This window comes from Pelodiscus sinensis, chromosome 12 (assembly GCF_052426305.1).
Source record: "Pelodiscus sinensis isolate ZL-2025 chromosome 12, ASM5242630v1, whole genome shotgun sequence".
Taxonomy (NCBI): Eukaryota; Metazoa; Chordata; order Testudines; family Trionychidae; genus Pelodiscus; species Pelodiscus sinensis.
In genome coordinates this window covers 44,789,176-44,808,407 of record NC_143063.1, presented here as the reverse complement: position 1 = coordinate 44,808,407, position 19,232 = coordinate 44,789,176, and the positions used below count along the sequence as shown (strand labels likewise).

Here is a 19,232-nt window from a genome sequence, read left to right as displayed (position 1 = left end):
TTTGCACTCTAAGTTAGACCACTGTAACTATTTCATCCAGAATGTGTCCTTTGTCAAAGAGAATATGCCCATGGAAGAATATTCCCATGTATTTCCTTCAAGCACTTTTGTAAAAGTAACATGCTATGCAGTTGAGGGTTAGTTTTTTTAACGTAGATTTAATTTTGAAATGAGTTTGTGAAGAGCAGCAATGGGCAACCCAGGCTAATGAATGTTCCTCCTTCATCTCAATGAGCCTCAAGCTTCTTGTAACCAAGACGGCTCCTAGGGTAGGGCAGTTTTGCTAACTCGGCTTGCGTACCTAACATTTGCAGGGTGTGCTGATGGAACCCTAGCACCTCTTTGATTGGATGCAGAGGGAGCACACAGCTCTCACAGTCAGGCTGTGTCTAGACTGGCCAGTTTTTCCGGAAAATCAGCCGCTTTTGCGGAAACACTTGCCAGCTGTCTACACTGGCCGCTTGAATTTCCACAACAGCACTGACTTCCTACTGTAAGAAATCAGTGCTTCTTGTGGAAATACTATGCTGCTCCCATTCAGGCAACAGTCCCTTTTGCACAAAGCTTTTGCGCAAAAGGGCCAGTGTAGACAGCTCAGATTTGTTTTCCGCAAAAAAGCCCCGATCACGAAAATGGCGATCGGGGCTTTTTTGCAGAAAAGCACATCTAGATTGGCACGGACGCTTTTCCGCAAAAAGTGCTTTTGCAGAAAAGCGTCCATGCCAATCTAGATGCTCTGTTCCGCCAATCTAGACGCAGCCTTAGTGTGGTGTGCAGTCAGCACGCACCTCAGCTCCCATGCCCTGGCTTTGCATGCATGTCACTTTCATCATACCGGTAGGGAAAAAATTATGTAGATGGAAACCAGCAGAATCTGGACACCCTGGCTACGTCTACACTGGCCCCTTTTCCGAAAGGGGCATGCTAATTTGACAGGTCATAATAGGGAAATCCGCGGGGGATTTAAATATCCCCCGCGGCATTTAAATAAAAATGTCCGCCGCTTTTTTCCGGCTTTTAGAAAAGCCGGAAAAGAGCGTCTATACTGGCCCCGATCCTCCGGAAAAAAGCCCTTTTCCGGAGGATCTCTTATTCTTACTTCAAAGTAGGAATAAGAGATCCTCCGGAAAAGGGCTTTTTTCCGGAGGATCGGGGCCAGTGTAGACGCTCTTTTCCGGCTTTTCTAAAAGCCGGAAAAAAGCGGCGGACATTTTTATTTAAATGCCGCGGGGGATATTTAAATCCCCCGCGGATTTCCCTATTACAACCTGTCAAATTAGCATGCCCCTTTCGGAAAAGGGGCCAGTGTAAACGTAGCCCCTGAGAGTGGACAATGGGGAACAAAATATCCCACAGGCCACATATAAACCCCGGATGGGCTACAGGTTGCCCACCACTGGTGAAGAGTGTCAGGTAGGCAGACTGAAGGCCTGATGTAGTTTGTTGAACTACCAGTGACATTGACATGGGAACGGATGTGGATAAACAAAAGAGTGTCCCATGGAGAGCAACAAAATTGGAAAAAAAAAGTTTAGTAAACTTGACCTATGAGGAAAGGTGAAAAAAAAGTAGGCATATTTTAGTCTTGAGAGAAACTGACTGGGGGGGGTGGATCTAATAAGTCTTCAAATATGTATAAGGGCTAAATATATGCTAAAGAGGACTGTGACCAATTGTTCTCCATATCCACTGATGGAAGAACAAGAAGCAATGAGCTCCATATGTAGCGAGGAAGATTTGGGGAAAACATCCTAATGATCATGGTAGTTAAGCTCTGGAGCAGCCTTCCAAGAGAGGCTGTACAGTCCCCATTCTTGGAGGTATTGTAAGCACTGACTGGACAAACACTTGTTGAGATGGTCTAGGCCTCTTTGGTCCTGCCTCAGCAAGGGGTGGCTGGACTTGATAACTTCTCCAGGTGACTTCCAGCTGTACTTTCTATGGTTTTATGCAAACATCCTTAGCCAATGCACCCACCACTCTGTACTAGAGAAGGCCCTAGGAATTCAAGGACAAGTCCATGGTCATTGCCATAGTGATTCCTGTGGTGTCAATTTCATTCCACGGGGAACTGGCATGAGACGTACTCACCCAACTCATTTCACCCCGGACACCAACAATATTCATATGTTCAGGGATTTGGGTCCCTGCTGACTTGAGCCAGGTTCAGAATAGGGAGCTCGTGGTTATAAGGTTTCTGTCCCACTATCAAATCACCCAGGGTGCTGATTTTGTTGCTAGGGAAGGTCCAGAAGAATTGACTAGCTGGCCTTCTTGAAGTCCTTTCCTGCTCAAGCGGTTGTATTTTGCTTCGTTTGCATGTGTTGCGTTTGTGTGCTAGAATGTGATGTTTCAGGCTAATGCTCTTGATCAAGATGTTTCTAAGGTGGTAGGCACATTTTCATTTGAATGGTGGACTTTAAAATTTGACTTGTATCATCCAAGACATTGCAAGTTGAGATTGTGATTTATTTTTCTTTGCACGGGATTGAAGTCTGCATCATCTGGGGAGACAGGAAACAAAGGTTTGTTCTTTCTAAAGATTTATTTCGATGCATCTGCAACAAGTCCAGGAGAGAACAGAGTCAAAAGCCTTTTGGGTGTGGGCCTGGAACAAATAGGGGGAAAAGACTTATCAAAGAAAGAGTTAGCCATACACCCAGTTTCGAATGGTACTTGAACAGACTGGTTAATTTGGTAACTTGCACCTAACTGAAGTCAGATCGACTTCTGCTGAATAGAAGTCCTGGAGACCTGAAGACATAGGGCTAAAGTAATCATCCCATCCATCTGTCCTGTACCACACATCTTCCAAATCTCTAGAAAGTAGCACTACTTTTCGGTGTTGGCATGGAAGATCTAGGATCTTCAAATTAGGATATCAGACTTAATCCTTGGTTCTATACCTCATTGCCACTGATTTATTTTTAGTCATGGGAAAATTATTTAATTCATCTGCCCCTTAGTTCACCCATTTATAAAAGGGGCTAATAATATTTACCTGAAATTGATGTTCATAAAAGGCTTTGGGATTGCTTGAATGAAAGACACTACATACATAAAAATATTATAATATACATGCATGAGACCATTTCTCTGTCTCTCTCTCCCCATTCACTATGGGTGCAACATGTCCTGTATATAACAGGATGCATTTTTTTGTTTTAAATGCAGTCTTTAGTGTCTGCACCTCAGTTTTTTCATTTGTAAACTGATCATGCTAATTCTCACCGACTCTATGGGTGAACATGGCAACAAATTTGAAACATCTTTGAGACACTTAATTTGATTAAATCATTGAGTTTATATCCACATTCAGGCTATGTCTACATTGCAGTTCTTTTTTGGAAAAAGGTGCGCAAATTGTGAACTGCAATTTGCATACCTTTTTCTGGAAGAGGCTTTTCCGACATTTGGCCCATCTACACGGGGCCAAATGTGGGGAAAACCTCCTCTTTTGGAAGAGCCCTTATTCCTCATAAAAAGATGAATACAAGGCTTCCGAAAGAATGTGCCCGCTTTTTCAGAAACTTATCTGAAAAAGTGGATGCGTTCCCTGGACGTAGCAGAATTTTTCCAGGATACTGAAAAAATCTGTAGTGTAGACATAGCCTCAGGGAAAGGAAGAAGTAGTGGACCATTCATTAGAACAAGCTTAAACTGACAAAGAAAAAGAATGCAAGGGTAGATATGAGGGTTGTCACCTAATTGGTGACCTGAGAGCAGGGCAGCAGAGTTCAAACAGATGACCAGAGAGGCCAGAAGAGGTATTATGGGAAGAGTGTGGGAGGCCAGTCACAATGTAGTATCCACAGAGCTGGTTTACTTAGGGTGGGTGTGTCTAGACTACAGGGTTTTTTAATCATGGTAAACCTCATTCTGCGAGGAATAACGCCTTTTTTCGAAAGTACTCTCAAAAAAAGGTGCTATTGAATGCAACTGTGCTTTTTGAAAGAGAGTATCCAGACTCTTTTTCGAAAAAGTGGCTCGCTTTTTTGAAAAATCTGCTTGTAGTCTAGACGCTCTCTTTCGAAAGAGGCTTGTAGTCTAGACGTAGCCGGTGTGTCTACACAGCAGGGCTTAACTAGAAATAAGCTACGCAAATTGAACTACGTCCATTGCGTAGCTTATTTCATAATTGGGAGTGTCTACACAGCACTTATTTTGAAATAGAGCACTCTTCCTCCAACTTCCCTTACTCCTCGTACAATGAAGAGTACAGGAGTCGGAGTAAGAAGTCCTCCAGCTCTACAGTATTTCAACATTATTTCGAAATAACTGCCTACTATGTAGACACAGACATACAATACATCTACACTGCAACGCTATTTTGAAATAACTAGCGCTATTCTGAAATAACTTAGTCCGAGTCTACACAGCAGGCAGTTATTTTGAAATAGTGTCAAAACACTGTCAAGCTGGAGGACTTCTTACTCTGACTCCTGTAACCCTCATAGTACGAGGAATAAGGGAAGTCAGAGTGCTCTATTTCGAAATATGTGCTGAGTAGTCAAGTATCAGAAGGGTAGCCGTGTTAGTCTGGATCTGCAAAAGCAACAAGGAGTCCAGTAGCACCTTATAGACTAACAGATGTATTGGAGCATAAACTTTCGTGGGCAAAGACCCACTTCGTCAGATGCATGTAGTGGAAATTTCCAGAGGCAGGTTTAAATTTTCAGGCAAGAATCACGCTAGAGATAACGAGGTAAATTCAATCAGGGAGGATGAGGCCCACTTCTAGCACTTCTAGAATGAGGCCCTCCTCTTGAGCTAATAGTGGCAAAGATAACAATATTCAGTGGTGCATATTTAGGGTGGACAAGGGGGGGGCAGTCTGAAATAGCAAGGCTATTCACTAGGTCTCCTTGGATTGCTGGGAAGACCAGCCCAGACTCTTTAATGAATTCTGATCAGTGAGGACAGATCACAAATAACAAGTCACCCTCCCCCACTAGCAGGGGTGGAATGTTGCACCTTAATCCACCACACTTCTGTTGGACTAGGTGTACAAGAGACTGGTGTACGTTTCTCTTCCTAACTCCTAGTGCATATTGTATCAGGCTGGTAATGAGATGAGACTCCCTACTTGTAATAAATACTAAGTTGCAATAAATGTTCATCTCAGAGATCTGTGAATATGAAGGGCCTAGTGCCACATATATGCAGGGACGTTTTCCCTGTTCTCAGTAGTCTGGAGAAGCTGCTAGATAGAGCTTTTGCAAAACAATATTCAGGAGTGATAAAGAAACACTTCAGTATTTATTTCTGTTAGGCTCTTAACAGTCCTTAATAGTACTCTGGCGTTTACTCTTTATTACACTTTCTTTGGCCCAGTCTACACTGGCAACTTACTGTGCAGTAAATCAGCCCCAAGGTCTGTAACTTTTGTGGTGTCCACACTAGCAAAACACACTATCTACACAGCACCCTAAACTCGAAATAAGACACGCAATTTGCCCTATGCAAATTGCATATCTTATTTCGATTCTATTTCAAAATAGAATCAGAGGTATCCTGAAATGGCTACCCAAGCCATTTTAACAAGCCGCCCATTATTTTGAAATATTTTTCAAAATAACGGGCATGCTATTTCAGCATCTCTTGTAACAGGGTTAAGGGATGTCTTGAAATAGTTCATTATTTCAAAATTTGGCACTGGGTAGACGCATCTTTTTTCAAAAAAACTTCCTCTGTGTCTAGACTACTGCCGCGTTCTTTCAAAATTAAATCGAAAGAACACAGCGGGTTTTTTTCATCCACGGTAAACCTCATTTTACGAGGAAGAATGACTTTTTTCAAAAGTGCTCTTTCGAAAAAAGGCATTCTTGAATGCAAACAGGGTTTTTTCAAAAGAGAGCATCCAGACTGCCTGGGTTCTCTCTTTCGAAAAAGCGGCTCACTTTTTCGAAAGAAGTGGTTGCAGTCTAGACGCTCTCTTTTGAGAGAGGCTTGTAGTCTAGACGTAGCCCTACACAGCAACATTATTTTGAAATAACGTAGGGTGTGTCTACACTGCAGGGCTTAACTCGAAATAAGCTACGCAAATTGAGCTACGTCAATTATCTGTCTTATATTGAAATACCTGATTTCGAAATAGGGAGTGACTACTCAGCAGATCAGCTCCAGATCAGCTGCCACTATTTTTTAAAAAACCCTATAGTCTAGACACACCCTAGATGTAACCTTAAGGAACATCTTCACTGCACCAAAGGTATCCCAAAATAGTTACCCCACATCTACACAATATTGTTTGAAATAATGGCATGCTATTTCGCCATCCCGGTAAACCTTGTTGCTTGAGGGATAAGGGACGGCTCAAAATAGCATGTTATTTTGAAATTTGGCACTGTGTAGACACACCAAATTTCAAAATAAGCTATTTCAAAATAGATTCGAGATAAGCTACGCAATTTGCGTAGCACAAATCGCGTATCTTATTTTGAGTTTAGGGTACTGTGTAGACACATCCCTACAGTGCAGCAACTGTGGAGCTAGTGCACACTAAGGGTATGTGTACACAGTGCAGCTCTTTTGGGATACCAGAGGTATCCTGAAATGGCTACCCTACGTTTTAACAAGCTGCCCATTATTTTGAAATATTTTTCAAAATAACGGGCATGCTATTTCAGCATTTCTTGTAACAGGGTTAAGGGATGTCTTGAAATAGTTCATTATTTCAAAATTTGGCACTGGGTAGATGCACCAAATTTCAAAATAAGATATTTTGAAATAGAATCGAAATAAGATATGCACCACTGAATATTGTTATCTTTGCCACTACTAGCTCAAGACTAGTATAAGCTGCTGAAACAAGTATGAGTGATCCAATAGTGAATAAAACTGACACATGTGCTCCATACTTACACAGAAACAAAGGAAATCAATCTATGCCATTGAACTACTCTTTCCCAAGCATCATTGGCTGACACTAAAAGTTGTGCCTTTTGAATATCCTTTGGGCAGTATGTCGTATAATCATTCTCTCTTGTTTACTATGCTGTGGAAGATCTTCAGAGAAGATGATATACCCAACATGCTTGCAAAGTCAAAGCCCCTGTGCATGAAAATTCCTCAGTGTGGGTCAGGATTTTTGGCTAAAAACCTGTAAAGATGAGTGAGGGAAACGGTTTGAGGCAGAAATTACAAAAGCACAAGAAAAGGAAGGCAAAAAGGCAGCTTGTTTCAATGACTTTCTTCCTGGGACTGTGTTAACTTTGCCTTCCCTAATGCACAGCAGAGCTATAAGTGAGTTTAAAGGAGGATGATCATTAATGATTCCTATTTAGTGAGTGGGGACAATTACAGATGTTTTTGCTAAAATGTGACATGAAACCATTGCTGGCTTTCTGTTTTTATGGAGACAATTTGTTTTATCCTTGTTTTATATTATGCATCACTGAAATGATTAACTAAAGCAAGGCCAACCCTGTGTAACTATATTACCTCATGCAATAATCAAGTAGCTAACAAGAACCATAGCAAAATGAACTTAAAGTAATGGCATAAGTGTAGCTTCATGCACCAGATCGGAGGGAGCTGAATCTTTTTTTGCAAGGCAAGAAATTGACTGAAGCTAAAGTTTGCAACCTTGGGTGTCTTAGGCTATGTCTAGACTGCACCTTTTTTTTTTTCTTCAGAAACAGGCACGCAAATTGTGGTCCACAATTGGCGTACCTTTTCCCGATTGTTTTTTCAGAAGAGGCTTTTCCGAAATTTGGCCCATTTACACTGGGCCAAATTTCAGAAAAGCTTCCTCTTTCAGAAGAGCCCTTCTTCCTCGTGAAATGAGGAAGACAGAGCTTTCGAAAGAGTGCAGCCCCTGGTTGTGGTGGAGTTTTTCTAGGATACCTTCAATATAGGCAGTCCCCGGGTTACATGGATCCGACTTACATCGGATCCCTACTTACAAACGGGGTGAGGCAACCCCGCACTAGCTGCTTCCCCCCAGCAGACCAGGGAGACGTGAAGCTAGCGCTCCCCCCCCCCCCCCCCAGCAGACCAGGGAGACGCGGAGCGGCTTTTCTCAGCAGACACCTCAGCTTGAGAATAAAGGACTGAGGGAAGTGAGGTGTGGGAGAATAAAACTGAGCTCTGGAGAAATGTTTGGCTAGAGTTTCCCCTACAATATGTACCAGTTCTGACTTACATACAAATTCAACTTAAGAACAAACCTACAGTCCCTATCTTGTACGTAACCTGGGGACTGCCTGTGTTCCGGAAAACTCCATAGTCTAGACATAACCTGATTACGGCACCCAGAGTAAAATTTTCAAGTGACTTAGAAGCCTGCCCAATTTTCAGACGTGAGAGAAGGTCTGAATTTTAAAAGGATTTAGGCACCTAAAGACAGAAATAGGCAACCAGTGGGATTTTCAGAAGTGTAGTAAGGAATACCTTTAAAAACCTTGTGCTCTTACACATTTCTGAGCCCAAGTCCCACTGACTTGAATTTCTAAAAAAGGAACAGGTTCCTAAGTCACTTAAGGGGCTGTTAAAAATGTATGCTTAAATTCATATGTAGACACTGTCTCCAATTCATTTTGTTAGCCAATGCCCAGAAGCTCAAAATGATGGCCTGATAGATGCCTAAAAATGGATGTAGGGGCCTTATTTTAGAACATACAGGTTTGGAGGGGCAGGGAGAGTGGAGAGAATGGACCCTAGTAATCGAATGTCCATTGAAATCAAAGGAAAGATTCTTAGCTGACTTCGGATGGGCATGTGGTCAGGGTCTCTGTGAAGAACACCACCTGTAGAAATGACAACACTTCATCTTCAGCTGGAAAGACTCTTGCAAATCAAATCCCACTGGTACAATTGTTTCAGTGCTTCTTATCAGTAGATCTCAAAAGAGGGTCTGCATCATTTATCCTCATTTTACACGTGGGAAACTGAGGCACAGAGCAATGAAGTGATTTGCCCCAGGTCACCCAGTGGACTAGGGCCAGAGACAGGAATGGAACTCAAGCCTGAGTTCCAACCTAGTGCTTTATTTAGTAGGCAACACTGCCTATCACAAAGGCTGCTGGAATTCCCTTGTGGATTTCATTCAGAAGTTTATACATGCTTTTTGCAGTATTCCTTCAACTCTAAATTTATCCACAACTTTGCTTAATCCTGCACGCACCGACGACAACAGAAGTTTTGGATTATCTTCTACAAGTGCAAGATTTGGTCTTTAAGCTTGGTGAAAATAGAGGAAAACTAGGTGGGAAGGAAAAAGACAAATATACAGATAATAATGCAGGGTATGTCTACACTACAGGATAAGGTCGAATTAAGAGCTGCAACTTCAGCTACGTTAATTGCGGAGCTGAAGTCGAAGTACCTTAACTCGACTTTTGGTGCTGTCCACACTGCAGGAAGTCAAAGGGAGAACAGTCTCCCTTTGACTTCCCTTACTCCTTGTGGAAGCAGGACTACCGGCATTGACCTGCATGCCCTTCTCAGTTAATTAGCGTGACTTCACTAGACCTGCTAATTTGAACTCTGGAAGATTGACAGCGGCAGCTTCTATCTTCCCTGTAGTACAGACATACCTGTAGGGTGTCTATGGGAGGTGCCCCAGCAAGTCGTCTTTTTTCTTAAGTGTTATACTAACTACAACTTCTTAGAAACTAAGATTTGAATCAGTGTGTTTAGAGAGAACCTAATTTTAGACCTCAGGGATGATCTAGATGGTGCATGGTCCTGCCATGAGGGCAGGGGACTGGACTTGATGATCTCTCAAGGTCCTTTCCAGTTCTAGTGTTCTATGCTTCGATGATCCCTTATTAATATGTGTCATTTATAATGCGGCTATGCTTTTGAGGCCAGATGGTGCACAGAGTGTCAAACCTTAGTAAATGACAGCTCCTGCGCCACACGGCTTACAGTACTCTGCAACAGTGTACCCAAAATGTCAAAATACTTTTCAAGCGCTCATTCATTAACCCTTTCAACGCACTTTCAGCTCTTCATTTTACACAGTTAAGGAGATTGTATGGATCCGCCGGGACCGTAAAATCTTTTGTCCCAGAGCAAAGCCATGGCAAAATGAAGACTGGACCTGAGAACACTTGACTCTCGGGCCTATATTTCTGCTTTAAGGTACATTTATTTGTAAAATGCACATTAACAATGCACTCAGATAATGCCAACGTGTAATCAAAAATGGACCATGGGGAGGGTCTCTGTAGCTTGACCATATTGAACATATTCATAGTACAGTGAAGAAATGGTCTAAAAGCAATCAGCTGTTGCTCCCAGACAACATTGCCTCGGGGCTGCTGCCAAAGTCAATGAGGACATAATTTATCAGTCACATAAGTGCCAGAAGAGTGGCTCAGAAGCTATTACAACTTGTGCAGCAGACCCTGGAAATATCCCTTTCTGCTGTCGTTGGTCTCCATCACTGAGCACCTCACAGTCTTTAACATATTTGTGCGACAAAAGGAACTGTTGTTACCTCATTTTACACATGGGGAACTGAAGCACAAAAAGGCTAAGTGACATGCCCAAGGTCATACAGGAAATATGTGTCAGAGCAGGGACTTTGAGCCCAGTTCTCTCTAGACTTACACTACTGCTTTAATTAGTGGACCATCCTTCCTGCTGCTGCTGCTGCACCGGTTAATCATCAGAAGTTACTGCTTTTGCCAATTGGTCCCCGTTGCCTTCTGATTCATCCTTGTTTGATTGAGACTAAACCCAGAACCTCATCTACAACACAGAATAGAAATGGTCAAGAAATCCATTAAAATTGGGGAGGAAGGGGTGTTGACAGAAAAAGAGGTTTGTATTTAAATTACTATTTTTTCCACAGGAAATATCAGATTTCCTCAAAAAGTTTTACAAATATGTATATTTTCAGTTTTGCAAAGAAAAGTCAACTTTTTTCACTAAACAGGTGAATAAAATATCTTCCATTATTCACATTTTTCCTCCTGGAATAATAATAAATAATAATAATAATATAATTAATAACATTTTCCAAACAGCTGTAATGTAGGCATATAGGGTCTGTTGCTGCAACCCATTACATGCAGGCATCAAGACTATATTCATTGACTTCTGACGTTGATATTTGTTGAACAATGGCCTTCCCATGGACATTAAAACAAATATTTCATAGAGAAATGTCACATCAAATTATTTTCAAATGATTCTCAGTGTGTCCAGTTTCCATGCAATAATGAAAATGGTTTGTATGGGTTCATGAATTGGACTGTAACTGTTCGTTCCATGGAGAATGATTTTCAGCAATCCACAATCTAACAGGACTGGAGTCAGCTTAGTAAGACACCAAGAATGGCACCAAAAAATACACCATTGTCTTGTAGTAGGAGACACGGCATTGCACAAGTGAGTATCTATGCCCACTCTGTACTCAACTTCCTTTTCTTCTGAGAGAGACACTTTTTCTTCCATATTAAAAGATTTCAAGACATTAGTATGCATAGCTCTCCTGGGCTCTAGCAACTGTAATACCCAGATTGTTTCCCTGAAATCCTAGTGCAAAATCACCCTCAGCTGTCTCCAATGGACTCTTTCCCCAGATCTTATGCAAGTTTCTGTGTGGGTTCTAAGTTCAGGGCAACGAAGGGGGTGGACGATGGAGGAGGACTGGAGACAGGACAGGGACACTTGGTTAATCTTCTTCACAGATAAGATAATATAGCCCCAGGTCTGGATTTACACCCGGGAAACTGAGTGCAGAATTTGGCCATAAAATTCTGCATGTTCCCTGGAAGATCAGCCAGTAAAATTATTTGGAATAAAGAACCTTTCCATCTGTCAATAATGGTTCCCTTTAAAAAATAAATATATATAACCACCACTCTGCTCTGGACCACAAATGATCACTTGCAGTCTCCAAGCCAAACTCAGTGAATTTAAAAGTTCTAGCTAGTTTGTTTCTGCTTTAATTAACCTTGAGCCAATAGTCCCAGTGACTTCAGTAAACCCACTTGGCTAAGACAGATCTGGCTCTGCTGTAGGCGTAGATGCAGTGTTCTAACTTTGTACCCTATTCATGTATTGGCTTGCACCAGATGGCTGGGGGGTGGGAAGAAAAGATAATATAGCTGGGTGCCTTAGCTATCTCTCCATGGGGAATTCAGCTAGACCACTGGGTGAGGGGGTGATGTATCTTCCCATCATCCTGGCCCACCCAGCCCAGCCTACTCCTTTCACATGACCCACTGAGAGAGTCTTACCTTGATTGACAACCATAGGCTGTCCTTACTCTTCTAACCAAATCCTGGTAGCAGAGACTGCGTGTCTGACCACCCATCCAGTGAAGGAAGAGGTGATCCATGCAAGAAGCCTCCATGTCTCCTTTGGTGGACAGATCTCTGCAATGTAACAGAGGCCTATGGTTAAGGAATGTTGTAGATATATGGCCACAACTATCCTACAAAATTATGTTGGCCAGACTTACATTGTCATACAGCCCCCATATCAAATCATGTATATGTGTGCAACTGGCTCCTTATGTCAGCCGTGCACAGCTGTACCCGGTGCACACTTGTATGGCTTATGTGCTCATTTCGTCTTGCTGCTAGACCTATCAAATCATTTTTCCTCCGTCCACCTGCTGACTATATAACCTATTGTATAGTGTTAATTAACCAGTGTTCACCAGGGTAACCCCTGCGTGTCACTCCATCAGCTGATGTATAATAAATCCTCCGCTTGTTTTCACCTGCATCCAGAGTGTCCTAGCTTATTTCCAACAGTATTGTCTGCATGGACAGCTCCTGAAAGCCAGTAACAGCTGATGTAAGCAACACAGTGTCTGCACGGACACTGCATCGACCAAATGGCATTGACCATGACCCTACACTGTTCAGGGAGGTGATGTGACTAAATCCCTTTAGGGAGGTACTCAAGGCTGAGGGAGCCAGATATAAGTGACAACACTTCCAAAACTAGGTCGATGCAAGGCTGCTTTCCTCGACCTATTCATGTCATGTAGACCAATATTAGAGGCACAGACTTGGTTGAATTATCATAGAGGCGGGATTCCATATTTAGGTTTGCATTGAGACTTAGTTGGTATCTGGTTGCATTGTGAAGAAAGCTGAGGCTTGCACTGGTCATAATGAGTATCCAAACAATCTCCCAGAGCCTGCACTTAGAACCCCCTCTGGCACCTCGACAGCCTTCCCGAAGCTCAGCTCAGAGCCCCTCTCACACTCCAAATCCCTTAATCCAAGACCAGAGCCTGCACCCCAACCCACTGTCCCAACCTGGTGAACGTGAGGGAGGATGGGAGTGGGAGGGAGGATGGAGTGAGCAGGGGTGGGGCCTCAGAGAAGGGTCAGGAAGGAGATGGGGCAAGGGTATTTGGGTCTGAGGTAAATCTTGTATTGCACTTAAATTCAAAAAGTGATCTTGTGCTTAAAAAGGCTGGAGACCCTTGGTCTATCTTATGTGTGCACTTACCTGAACAGGTCAGCCTGTTATTCTGAGACAGAATAATGCCATCACAGTTATCTATCTTGGGTTCTGTCTATGGCTCCATAACATGAATGGGAAACTCTTTAAGGACTTTGTTTAGCAAGCTGATTGCCAATTAATTGTTTCCAGGGAAGACCAATCCAGGTTAAATTGGATTATTATAGAGGCATGATTCCATATTTAAGTTTGTATTAAAACCAGGATTTAATGACTTGAGTATACATTAAAACATCACTGAGCACAAAAACTGAATCGACAGGGTACTAAATACCTTCTGTGTTTTGCTCATCAATCCCTGCTCTGGAGAAAAAATGCACAGTTTCCACAGTACATAAAAATTTGGAAAGTCACCTCTGAAATTGAGCCATTTTCCTTCATTTCCTCGACACAATGCAGGCAAACCTCACCTCACCCCTTCAAACCTATCTTAGAAAAACCATTTAAACAAATCAGATAACAAATAGAAAACATCAGTTTAATCAACAGGGAGTAATTATGGGATTTCCCTCAGACACAACAACGGAGCCATTGTATTCGCCTCTCTGAACAGTCAGCAAATTGTGGTAGGACAAAGCTACAGTGAATTAAAGGCTTTTCGGGAGCAGATACGATTGCTGTTGGTTACTAAAGAACCCATGTCCTCTGAAATCCTCTCTGGTCTGCTTCATGCTAAATTCATGGTAGTGTTTCTAGCCCAGTGTAAAATCTTAAAAATCAGAACCAGAGGGGATGAGGCAGGGGGACTTGCCAGACTGGAGTGACTTGATTTTATGCAGATTTTTCTCATTTTGCATGCTAGTGATTTTCTCTAAGCAGGCAAGAGGAATGCTTATTAGTAGATTGCTAGCACCTCCTTCTGAAGCAGCCAGACTTGGCTGCTGTCAGAGAGGACAATGAAATAGATGTGCTGGGCCAATGCAATATCTGCTTACAAAATAATCGCTAGCCTGGCTTAGAGGAGAGGGTACTGAACTGGGAGTCAGGAGACCTAGTTTCTTATTCCCATCTCTACCAATAACTGCCTGCATGACGTTAGTCTAATCACCAGGGCCTGGCTTTTCAAAGATATCTAGGTAACTAGCATCTGTTGATTTCAGTGACAATTTATGCGTCTCCAGAACCTTCGAGGATGTCTAGGCTTTATTCTCTCTGTGCCTTGATTTTCCCCTGCAAACTATTGCCATACCGGTCCATTTAGAATCCTAACATATAATTTGGAAAGTACTTTATTCAGACAGAATTTTGTTACAACGTTGCAGTTATTGTTGCAATAAATATTTTCATAGGTAAGTGATTTACAATTTGTTTTGTTATATAGGACTGGAAGAGTCCTCAAAAATCATCTAGTCCAGCCCCCTGTCCTGAAGCAGGACCAAATAAATCTAGAACATCCCTGACAGGGTGTCTATCGAGCTTGTTCTTAAAATAACATTAATGACAGGGGCTTTCCACTACCTCTTTTGGAAACCTTATTCCAGCATTTACATGTCCTTGGAGCCCTGCACAGATACAAAATTGGCATCTGCACCCGCATCTATATCCGCAATAATGAGCCACGGAGATCTGCATCCACAGCCACAAATGCAGATACCCCTGGATATTCGCAGGGTTCTAGATACAAAATTTGTATCCACATCTGCATCCGTGCTCACAAAAATGAGCTGTGGCTATCCACATCCACAGAGGCAGATACCTGCAGATATAAAGCAGATATCCAATGATTTGGCAGGGCTCTACCTATCCTGCTAAGCAGGATTTTTCCCCCCTATAATATCTAACCTAAATCTTCCTTGCTGTAGGTTAACCCAGTTACTTCCTATCCTACCTTCAGTGGACCTGGAGAACAACTGCCCTTAATATATTTGAAGATTTGTATTACATCCCTTCCTGACCAATCTTTTTTTCTCAAAACTAAAAACATGCCCAGTTTTGAAATCTTTTCTTGGCAGTTATGACAAATCATACTCATTTCTTGGGCTTAAAAATGCCATTAATTGTTTTAATTATAACAGGCACCTTGAATCATTTAAATTGACTTTGGCCCTCAGCCAGTGGCCATTGGAGTAAATGGGAAATGGACCATTCATTTCACTGGGAGCAAACTCCAAGCTACAGGGCATCTGCACTGGCAAAGGCTACTAGAATTCTGCAGTAACCTTTTCTCCTCTCTCCGACTTTCCCACTATACCCACAGAGCATGTGTCATTTTGGGACTAGATGCACCTGCCAGTGAAGTTGCGGGCAGGGAGGGAGCAGGGATTATATGTGGTTTTAAATCCTAGGCCAATCCACAGCCTTTGGGAAACATTTGGATCATCCTTCCTACCTGTCTTTCATCCAAATATTTGCATCATGCAGGGCTGCGAGTTATTTCCTGACATGCTACATACCTTAACATGTCCTCCTCTGACTGCAGGTCGAGTCCAGACTAGGTTGATGAATTCCCTTGTTTTATAAAATAATTGCTTTGGAAATATGGTCTGTCAACCATAGTGAATTCAGGGGAAGATGTGAACGTGTGGTTAGGAATTGTACTTTCTTATGGATGTGTCTTTCGGCTTTTAGGGTCTGTTCCAGAACCCCAGGAAAATCATAGAATCAAGCAATACTAGAACTGCAAGGTACCTTCTGAGGTCACCAAGTCCAGTCCCCCATCTTCACAACAGGGTCTAGCACCATCTAGATCAGGGGTGGGGAAACTTATCCCCGGGCTTGCCTGGATTGGTCCTTGAGGCTTCCCACTCCCCTCAGCATTGGGGGGGCCAATTCTGGTGAGGGGCAGGGTGGGTTTTTTTTGCTTGTTTCTCACTTGGGTGCAGCCCCTGACTGATTTTCCTGTGGGTCAGTGGTCCCTGACCCCCCAAAAAGGTTCCCCACCCCTGATCTAGATCATCCCTGATAGATGCCTAGCTAACCTGCTCTTAAATATCTCCAATGACAGAGATTCCACCACCTCCCTAGGTAGTTACTGGAAAGCTTCCCCCGGTGACTTCAATGACTTAGCGATCCTGGAGCGAGGCAGACAACTTTAAACGATGATATTTCGTTGCGTCTGAGCATAGAATCCGAAAAACGCTGCGCCAGCCTCCTCTTTTACAAATGCTCAGCTGCCCTCGCTGCAAACCCAACAGTGCCAAATTGATCCTCCCAAACGAAAGCGTTTCCCAGCTAAATTGCCACAGGAGGTTGCTACGAGGTAAAGTAGCTAAAAAGTATTTACTTTTTGCTGTATGTAAAGTTGCCGAGGTGAACTAAACCCCACTTTTCCCGTGGAAAGAGGAAAGCTTTGGTAGTGAATAAAACAGCGCAGATGCAAAGACCTGTGTTTAAGGTTTACTGTGCTACATCACAGGGCTGGCCAGATTGCGTGGCAAAACACGATCATTTTAATCTTCGATTCGATTCAGCCAGTATTTTCTGGCTGAGTATGTACTATAATAAAGCGGCGGGATTTCTGATAGCATAGTGAAGAAAATAGTTGAGCTCAAGCTTAATTGTAGGATAAAATTGCCCCGGGACCATGATTTCTAGCAAAAACTTGTCCGTTTTCTTTGCTTGCTTGTATATGCAAGATAAAAAGACCACAATTTTAGAGGACATGATTTTCGCAGCAGAAGCTGTTTCAGGTTTGGATCTTGTGCAAGCACATTGTTTGCACCAAGTAGGCACATCAATAATAGCAGCACGTGGAATTAACCCCTAGTGTTTGGAATTTGGCCAGCAGCAAATCGGCGATCGGTTTAAGAACAGGAGCCAGGAAACGGACCAGCGAAAAGTCATTGATTAAGTGTGCACATGGCGCATTTTATCTTAAAACCTTGTGGACTATGGGCCATCGCTCGGGAAGGCAACATGTAGCAACCACCCCTTGCAAAAGAGAGGCTGTGATATAGCTCTGGAGTGCTACGTTTGAAAAAGCACCGTGCAAATTCCAGCCAGGTAACCCCCTTTGTTTCTCACACGTTTCCTCCCCGAGCCATGACTTCCTTTCAGGAGAACCACAGCCTCCCCGCACAGACTAAACAATAGCTCGAGAGTTTTCTTTACCAAGAAAATCAACAGTTCAACAGGCGAAAGTCACTGTCACCCTCCAAGCGAGCTGTGTGGGGAGGGGAGAAGCTGGGATGTGGCGGAAGCATAAGGCACCTGTTGAAGGCTATTTACGGATTAGCCAAGTGCTGACAGACAAATTGGCAAGATTAATAAGAGCAATCAGGGCTGTGTGTGGCTGGAGTTGTTGGCTGACATTAATGTGACATCTCTTTCATCTGCTTTTGCCTCACGTTGCATAGCTGGTATGCAGCATCATTAGTGTCGCTGGAAGCTCCAACTCGAATTCAGTGTGATCGGATCCTGGAGCTAGAAGAGGTGCAGCGAGTGAGGGGGGGGGGAATCCCCATTTGTGCGCTTAGTGGTCGCTTTTATTATTAGCAGGAAACCTCCTAGCCTAACTATACTGTGCACGCGGCTAAAGACTCTTTGACACAAATCTGATCGCGACAAGCAGAAGAGGATAGAAACACCAAAAGTTCAAAGGAGAAGTGGTTCTCAAAGCTTTGTTCTTTCCGGAGGGCGACGGGCTGGTGTTTGGGGTTCAACTCGAGACATGCCTGCTGTACTTGGATGTAACTGGAGAAATTATAGAGTTCCCTAGAAAACACGTCCCCGAGTTTAAATAGCCAAACCAAAGGGAAATAATAGAGCCCACCTTTCCAAAAGAGACTTCAAGTCAGTCGAGGTCATTCAGAAAAAATTAGGCCCATGGGTTTCTACCACGTAGTTTTGGCTGATTTCTGCATCTTTCAAAATAGGTTGTCGTTGCTTCTCCGTCGTTGAAAAGAAAACTCTTAGCAATACATTAGCCTGTTTTTATAATGTATTGTTCAGGGACTCAACCTGAAAGAAAGGGCTGGAGGGATGCGGTAGATCTCACAAATAGAGCATCCAGCGAGGAGCGCCGTTGGTACCAAGTGAAATTAGAAACACTTTTTCGTGAGAAATCTTAAGAAATACAACATAACAGCTAACATGCAACTGTCATTCCTGGATGAGTTTCCTGGGTTTTTAACACATCTCAAGAAAGCTTTGTTTTCTTCCTTGCCCCTCCCCCCCCTAAAAAAAAACAATGCACAAGTTTTACTTGCAACTTCAGTTCGACAAAGCAATCTCTCTCCTCCCTCCTGCCCCCCTCCCCCCCAAGGAGAGGTTACTGTTTAGATGTTTTTGTTTTTTTGTTCAGTTACATTCTGGCCTGCTAAAGTTTCACGCTCCTTTCTGAACTTTTGTTGATATCCTCTTCAAACGGGACTTGTTTACACTGGGTATTTTCTTTGTAGTTTAATCCATGAGGGAACACAACAGTCACAAAACATATGGATCTAAAACGGCTCTGACCCAGCCCTGCAATGGCTTCTTTTGGAGAACTTTTTGGGCACAAAAAGAAAGCAGGAAACTAGCGGGGGACACACATACCTATACAGAAAAGGCTGGCATAATCTGTGGGCATTGCATTATTTTTTTTTACCTGAAAATGGGGGAGGGGAATCCAATTGATTAAAATAAATCTGCGCGCAAGAGAGCACACCAGGTGCATTGGTGTGAACGCAGGCAACATTCGATTTCGGTGCAGTCCCTATTAAGGTGAGTAGATTGACTGAAAAGTCCACGCGACCAACAGTCTGGCCCTGCAGTTAAGGTAAACCTGGCAACATATTGTGTCAAGTCTTGGACGTCCACAGTTATTACTGTTTCAGGTGTGCTCCTCAAAGGCTGCCTGCTAATATGGCCCC

The 19,232-nt window shown here is 43.0% G+C and overlaps 1 long non-coding RNA gene across 2 annotated transcripts in view; it reads right to left on the bottom strand.

The window, feature by feature from the left end:
• Positions 1–1,200: 1,200 nt before the first annotated feature.
• LOC102455450 (uncharacterized) overlaps positions 1,201–19,232 on the bottom strand; it is a 33,501-nt gene continuing 15,469 nt past the window's right edge. Inside the window, exons 2-4 of one of the 2 annotated variants that reach the window (XR_332994.5) lie at positions 12,198–12,335; positions 10,561–10,701; positions 1,201–2,504 (exon numbers count right to left, since the gene is read on the bottom strand). This is a non-coding gene — a long non-coding RNA (uncharacterized LOC102455450). Of the gene's footprint in view, positions 2,505–8,478; positions 10,702–12,197; positions 12,336–19,232 lie in introns of those variants that run through there. The other variant, XR_001369216.4, reaches the window with a different exon arrangement.